The sequence below is a fragment of the Ambystoma mexicanum genome, chromosome 6q, assembly GCF_040938575.1.
Source record: "Ambystoma mexicanum isolate Mex_15411 chromosome 6q, UKY_AmexF1_1, whole genome shotgun sequence".
NCBI classification, from domain to species: domain Eukaryota; kingdom Metazoa; phylum Chordata; class Amphibia; order Caudata; family Ambystomatidae; genus Ambystoma; species Ambystoma mexicanum.
In genome coordinates, this window is record NC_090937.1 from 1628374992 (window position 1) to 1628382491 (window position 7500).

The following is a 7500-nucleotide window of genomic DNA, read 5'->3' on the forward strand; positions in this document are numbered from 1 at the left end:
TCTCCAACCAGCAGAGTGGCGCAGCGGAAGCGTGCTGGGCCCATAACCCAGAGGTCGATGGATCGAAACCATCCTCTGCTAACTTTTTTCAAATTATGTTTTTGTGTCATGGCATTAGGGCACAAAGAGCTGTAAGTGCCTGGATGCAATGTCATTCCTTGAACTTGCTGCCTCGTTCCACTCTTGCGCTAAATAGGAGAGGGTCCCAGCCCAGCCAACAAAATGTACTGTTCAATCAAACCAAACTTAAAACCAAGCTCCTTTTTTAAGGGGTCCCGGGGAAATGTTGGGCTGACCGGCAAGACCTCATGATGCGAACTGCTTCTGCGTCAAACGCAAGCTTTTTTCATTCCCAGCCAATGACTTATTCTTATTTCTAAGGGCCGCTCCATCAGATAGCCCAGACAGGCAGGCGTTGGTGGTATAGTGGTGAGCATAGCTGCCTTCCAAGCAGTTGACCCGGGTTCGATTCCCGGCCAACGCAGATCAAATCTTTAAATTGTTCAAAATGCATTTTTTGGAAATCAGACTCATGCTGAAAGCAAAGCTGACACACTTTTCGTGAAAATCAAAACCCCATCCAGGAAAGGTTCTTGCATCCTAGTTTCTGCAACTGTCTATCGGTGAGGGGATTGAAGCGAGCAGGGCTCCTGGCCCCTCCCCGACAAAGCCCTGACGAAGGCCTGACAAAGGCCTATTCGCCTTGCCCTGACGGGCCTTGGTCCCAGCAGGCCACCGAGCACAGCACCTCAGCCTATTAGAGTGAGGTTTCAGGATCTCTCTCATCCTGTAAACCAACATACTGAAGAAGGTGAAACGTGTGGCTGCGCTCCTCACATGCTGAAGCAGCAGCAGCCCTTTCCCTGAAGCAAAGTTCCTTCATTCCTCCCTCCCATAACCCTTAGCAGGGGATTTATGGTAATTGAGTTGAGTTTCCAAACTGGCCCTTCCTTCCTTCCTTCCCATATCTGCCAGCTCGAGAAGGCTTGTTTTGTTGCACCTGGGAAGTAAAGTATCTATTTGCGAGAGAGAGAGAATGAGAGAGAGAGACAGAGAGAGAGAGACAGAGAGAGAAGGGGAAGGGGTGTTGGCAGTTAGGGTGTGAGCTAGAGAAATGAGGCCTGTCTGCAAAAGGCCATGGGATGGGAGTGCGTGGTTGCAGGTTGTTTGGCTTTGTAAGGCCTACTGCCCGCTTCACTCGAAACTGGGTCTAGGGTTGTCGGTTTGTAGGCTGTAAAAGCCCAGAAAAGCTCTTGTTCTCCAACCAGCAGAGTGGCGCAGCGGAAGCGTGCTGGGCCCATAACCCAGAGGTCGATGGATCGAAACCATCCTCTGCTAACTTTTTTCAAATTATGTTTTTGTGTCATGGCATTAGGGCACAAAGAGCTGTAAGTGCCTGGATGCAATGTCATTCCTTGAACTTGCTGCCTCGTTCCACTCTTGCGCTAAATAGGAGAGGGTCCCAGCCCAGCCAACAAAATGTACTGTTCAATCAAACCAAACTTAAAACCAAGCTCCTTTTTTAAGGGGTCCCGGGGAAATGTTGGGCTGACCGGCAAGACCTCATGATGCGAACTGCTTCTGCGTCAAACGCAAGCTTTTTTCATTCCCAGCCAATGACTTATTCTTATTTCTAAGGGCCGCTCCATCAGATAGCCCAGACAGGCAGGCGTTGGTGGTATAGGGGTGAGCATAGCTGCCTTCCAAGCAGTTGACCTGGGTTCGATTCCCTGCCAACGCAGATCAAATCTTTAAATTGTTCAAAATGCATTTTTTGGAAATCAGACTCATGCTGAAAGCAAAGCTGACACACTTTTCGTGAAAATCAAAACCCCATCCAGGAAAGGTTCTTGCATCCTAGTTTCTGCAACTGTCTATCGGTGAGGGGATTGAAGCGAGCAGGGCTCCTGGCCCCTCCCCGACAAAGCCCTGACGAAGGCCTGACAAAGGCCTATTCGCCTTGCCCTGACGGGCCTTGGTCCCAGCAGGCCACCGAGCACAGCACCTCAGCCTATTAGAGTGAGGTTTCAGGATCTCTCTCATCCTGTAAACCAACATACTGAAGAAGGTGAAACGTGTGGCTGCGCTCCTCACATGCTGAAGCAGCAGCAGCCCTTTCCCTGAAGCAAAGTTCCTTCATTCCTCCCTCCCATAACCCTTAGCAGGGGATTTATGGTAATTGAGTTGAGTTTCCAAACTGGCCCTTCCTTCCTTCCTTCCCATATCTGCCAGCTCGAGAAGGCTTGTTTTGTTGCACCTGGGAAGTAAAGTATCTATTTGCGAGAGAGAGAGAATGAGAGAGAGAGACAGAGAGAGAGAGACAGAGAGAGAAGGGGAAGGGGTGTTGGCAGTTAGGGTGTGAGCTAGAGAAATGAGGCCTGTCTGCAAAAGGCCATGGGATGGGAGTGCGTGGTTGCAGGTTGTTTGGCTTTGTAAGGCCTACTGCCCGCTTCACTCGAAACTGGGTCTAGGGTTGTCGGTTTGTAGGCTGTAAAAGCCCAGAAAAGCTCTTGTTCTCCAACCAGCAGAGTGGCGCAGCGGAAGCGTGCTGGGCCCATAACCCAGAGGTCGATGGATCGAAACCATCCTCTGCTAACTTTTTTCAAATTATGTTTTTGTGTCATGGCATTAGGGCACAAAGAGCTGTAAGTGCCTGGATGCAATGTCATTCCTTGAACTTGCTGCCTCGTTCCACTCTTGCGCTAAATAGGAGAGGGTCCCAGCCCAGCCAACAAAATGTACTGTTCAATCAAACCAAACTTAAAACCAAGCTCCTTTTTTAAGGGGTCCCGGGGAAATGTTGGGCTGACCGGCAAGACCTCATGATGCGAACTGCTTCTGCGTCAAACGCAAGCTTTTTTCATTCCCAGCCAATGACTTATTCTTATTTCTAAGGGCCGCTCCATCAGATAGCCCAGACAGGCAGGCGTTGGTGGTATAGTGGTGAGCATAGCTGCCTTCCAAGCAGTTGACCCGGGTTCTATTCCCGGCCAACGCAGATCAAATCTTTAAATTGTTCAAAATGCATTTTTTGGAAATCAGACTCATGCTGAAAGCAAAGCTGACACACTTTTCGTGAAAATCAAAACCCCATCCAGGAAAGGTTCTTGCATCCTAGTTTCTGCAACTGTCTATCGGTGAGGGGATTGAAGCGAGCAGGGCTCCTGGCCCCTCCCCGACAAAGCCCTGACGAAGGCCTGACAAAGGCCTATTCGCCTTGCCCTGACGGGCCTTGGTCCCAGCAGGCCACCGAGCACAGCACCTCAGCCTATTAGAGTGAGGTTTCAGGATCTCTCTCATCCTGTAAACCAACATACTGAAGAAGGTGAAACGTGTGGCTGCGCTCCTCACATGCTGAAGCAGCAGCAGCCCTTTCCCTGAAGCAAAGTTCCTTCATTCCTCCCTCCCATAACCCTTAGCAGGGGATTTATGGTAATTGAGTTGAGTTTCCAAACTGGCCCTTCCTTCCTTCCTTCCCATATCTGCCAGCTCGAGAAGGCTTGTTTTGTTGCACCTGGGAAGTAAAGTATCTATTTGCGAGAGAGAGAGAATGAGAGAGAGAGACAGAGAGAGAGAGACAGAGAGAGAAGGGGAAGGGGTGTTGGCAGTTAGGGTGTGAGCTAGAGAAATGAGGCCTGTCTGCAAAAGGCCATGGGATGGGAGTGCGTGGTTGCAGGTTGTTTGGCTTTGTAAGGCCTACTGCCCGCTTCACTCGAAACTGGGTCTAGGGTTGTCGGTTTGTAGGCTGTAAAAGCCCAGAAAAGCTCTTGTTCTCCAACCAGCAGAGTGGCGCAGCGGAAGCGTGCTGGGCCCATAACCCAGAGGTCGATGGATCGAAACCATCCTCTGCTAACTTTTTTCAAATTATGTTTTTGTGTCATGGCATTAGGGCACAAAGAGCTGTAAGTGCCTGGATGCAATGTCATTCCTTGAACTTGCTGCCTCGTTCCACTCTTGCGCTAAATAGGAGAGGGTCCCAGCCCAGCCAACAAAATGTACTGTTCAATCAAACCAAACTTAAAACCAAGCTCCTTTTTTAAGGGGTCCCGGGGAAATGTTGGGCTGACCGGCAAGACCTCATGATGCGAACTGCTTCTGCGTCAAACGCAAGCTTTTTTCATTCCCAGCCAATGACTTATTCTTATTTCTAAGGGCCGCTCCATCAGATAGCCCAGACAGGCAGGCGTTGGTGGTATAGTGGTGAGCATAGCTGCCTTCCAAGCAGTTGACCCGGGTTCGATTCCCGGCCAACGCAGATCAAATCTTTAAATTGTTCAAAATGCATTTTTTGGAAATCAGACTCATGCTGAAAGCAAAGCTGACACACTTTTCGTGAAAATCAAAACCCCATCCAGGAAAGGTTCTTGCATCCTAGTTTCTGCAACTGTCTATCGGTGAGGGGATTGAAGCGAGCAGGGCTCCTGGCCCCTCCCCGACAAAGCCCTGACGAAGGCCTGACAAAGGCCTATTCGCCTTGCCCTGACGGGCCTTGGTCCCAGCAGGCCACCGAGCACAGCACCTCAGCCTATTAGAGTGAGGTTTCAGGATCTCTCTCATCCTGTAAACCAACATACTGAAGAAGGTGAAACGTGTGGCTGCGCTCCTCACATGCTGAAGCAGCAGCAGCCCTTTCCCTGAAGCAAAGTTCCTTCATTCCTCCCTCCCATAACCCTTAGCAGGGGATTTATGGTAATTGAGTTGAGTTTCCAAACTGGCCCTTCCTTCCTTCCTTCCCATATCTGCCAGCTCGAGAAGGCTTGTTTTGTTGCACCTGGGAAGTAAAGTATCTATTTGCGAGAGAGAGAGAATGAGAGAGAGAGACAGAGAGAGAGAGACAGAGAGAGAAGGGGAAGGGGTGTTGGCAGTTAGGGTGTGAGCTAGAGAAATGAGGCCTGTCTGCAAAAGGCCATGGGATGGGAGTGCGTGGTTGCAGGTTGTTTGGCTTTGTAAGGCCTACTGCCCGCTTCACTCGAAACTGGGTCTAGGGTTGTCGGTTTGTAGGCTGTAAAAGCCCAGAAAAGCTCTTGTTCTCCAACCAGCAGAGTGGCGCAGCGGAAGCGTGCTGGGCCCATAACCCAGAGGTCGATGGATCGAAACCATCCTCTGCTAACTTTTTTCAAATTATGTTTTTGTGTCATGGCATTAGGGCACAAAGAGCTGTAAGTGCCTGGATGCAATGTCATTCCTTGAACTTGCTGCCTCGTTCCACTCTTGCGCTAAATAGGAGAGGGTCCCAGCCCAGCCAACAAAATGTACTGTTCAATCAAACCAAACTTAAAACCAAGCTCCTTTTTTAAGGGGTCCCGGGGAAATGTTGGGCTGACCGGCAAGACCTCATGATGCGAACTGCTTCTGCGTCAAACGCAAGCTTTTTTCATTCCCAGCCAATGACTTATTCTTATTTCTAAGGGCCGCTCCATCAGATAGCCCAGACAGGCAGGCGTTGGTGGTATAGTGGTGAGCATAGCTGCCTTCCAAGCAGTTGACCTGGGTTCGATTCCCTGCCAACGCAGATCAAATCTTTAAATTGTTCAAAATGCATTTTTTGGAAATCAGACTCATGCTGAAAGCAAAGCTGACACACTTTTCGTGAAAATCAAAACCCCATCCAGGAAAGGTTCTTGCATCCTAGTTTCTGCAACTGTCTATCGGTGAGGGGATTGAAGCGAGCAGGGCTCCTGGCCCCTCCCCGACAAAGCCCTGACGAAGGCCTGACAAAGGCCTATTCGCCTTGCCCTGACGGGCCTTGGTCCCAGCAGGCCACCGAGCACAGCACCTCAGCCTATTAGAGTGAGGTTTCAGGATCTCTCTCATCCTGTAAACCAACATACTGAAGAAGGTGAAACGTGTGGCTGCGCTCCTCACATGCTGAAGCAGCAGCAGCCCTTTCCCTGAAGCAAAGTTCCTTCATTCCTCCCTCCCATAACCCTTAGCAGGGGATTTATGGTAATTGAGTTGAGTTTCCAAACTGGCCCTTCCTTCCTTCCTTCCCATATCTGCCAGCTCGAGAAGGCTTGTTTTGTTGCACCTGGGAAGTAAAGTATCTATTTGCGAGAGAGAGAGAATGAGAGAGAGAGACAGAGAGAGAGAGACAGAGAGAGAAGGGGAAGGGGTGTTGGCAGTTAGGGTGTGAGCTAGAGAAATGAGGCCTGTCTGCAAAAGGCCATGGGATGGGAGTGCGTGGTTGCAGGTTGTTTGGCTTTGTAAGGCCTACTGCCCGCTTCACTCGAAACTGGGTCTAGGGTTGTCGGTTTGTAGGCTGTAAAAGCCCAGAAAAGCTCTTGTTCTCCAACCAGCAGAGTGGCGCAGCGGAAGCGTGCTGGGCCCATAACCCAGAGGTCGATGGATCGAAACCATCCTCTGCTAACTTTTTTCAAATTATGTTTTTGTGTCATGGCATTAGGGCACAAAGAGCTGTAAGTGCCTGGATGCAATGTCATTCCTTGAACTTGCTGCCTCGTTCCACTCTTGGGCTAAATAGGAGAGGGTCCCAGCCCAGCCAACAAAATGTACTGTTCAATCAAACCAAACTTAAAACCAAGCTCCTTTTTTAAGGGGTCCCGGGGAAATGTTGGGCTGACCGGCAAGACCTCATGATGCGAACTGCTTCTGCGTCAAACGCAAGCTTTTTTCATTCCCAGCCAATGACTTATTCTTATTTCTAAGGGCCGCTCCATCAGATAGCCCAGACAGGCAGGCGTTGGTGGTATAGTGGTGAGCATAGCTGCCTTCCAAGCAGTTGACCCGGGTTCTATTCCCGGCCAACGCAGATCAAATCTTTAAATTGTTCAAAATGCATTTTTTGGAAATCAGACTCATGCTGAAAGCAAAGCTGACACACTTTTCGTGAAAATCAAAACCCCATCCAGGAAAGGTTCTTGCATCCTAGTTTCTGCAACTGTCTATCGGTGAGGGGATTGAAGCGAGCAGGGCTCCTGGCCCCTCCCCGACAAAGCCCTGACGAAGGCCTGACAAAGGCCTATTCGCCTTGCCCTGACGGGCCTTGGTCCCAGCAGGCCACCGAGCACAGCACCTCAGCCTATTAGAGTGAGGTTTCAGGATCTCTCTCATCCTGTAAACCAACATACTGAAGAAGGTGAAACGTGTGGCTGCGCTCCTCACATGCTGAAGCAGCAGCAGCCCTTTCCCTGAAGCAAAGTTCCTTCATTCCTCCCTCCCATAACCCTTAGCAGGGGATTTATGGTAATTGAGTTGAGTTTCCAAACTGGCCCTTCCTTCCTTCCTTCCCATATCTGCCAGCTCGAGAAGGCTTGTTTTGTTGCACCTGGGAAGTAAAGTATCTATTTGCGAGAGAGAGAGAATGAGAGAGAGAGACAGAGAGAGAGAGACAGAGAGAGAAGGGGAAGGGGTGTTGGCAGTTAGGGTGTGAGCTAGAGAAATGAGGCCTGTCTGCAAAAGGCCATGGGATGGGAGTGCGTGGTTGCAGGTTGTTTGGCTTTGTAAGGCCTACTGCCCGCTTCACTCGAAACTGGGTCTAGG

General features: G+C 50.1%; 2 non-coding genes across 2 annotated transcripts; both read left to right on the forward strand.

Annotated features, from left to right (window-relative positions):
• The first annotated feature begins 412 nt into the window (after positions 1-412).
• Positions 413-484, forward strand: TRNAG-UCC (transfer RNA glycine (anticodon UCC)). The gene has a single exon. It is a non-coding gene; the product is annotated as a tRNA-Gly (tRNA).
• A 3699-nt stretch (positions 485-4183) lies between these two features.
• TRNAG-UCC (transfer RNA glycine (anticodon UCC)) lies at positions 4184-4255 on the forward strand. Its single transcript has one exon. It is a non-coding gene; the product is annotated as a tRNA-Gly (tRNA).
• The last annotated feature ends 3245 nt before the right edge of the window (positions 4256-7500 follow it).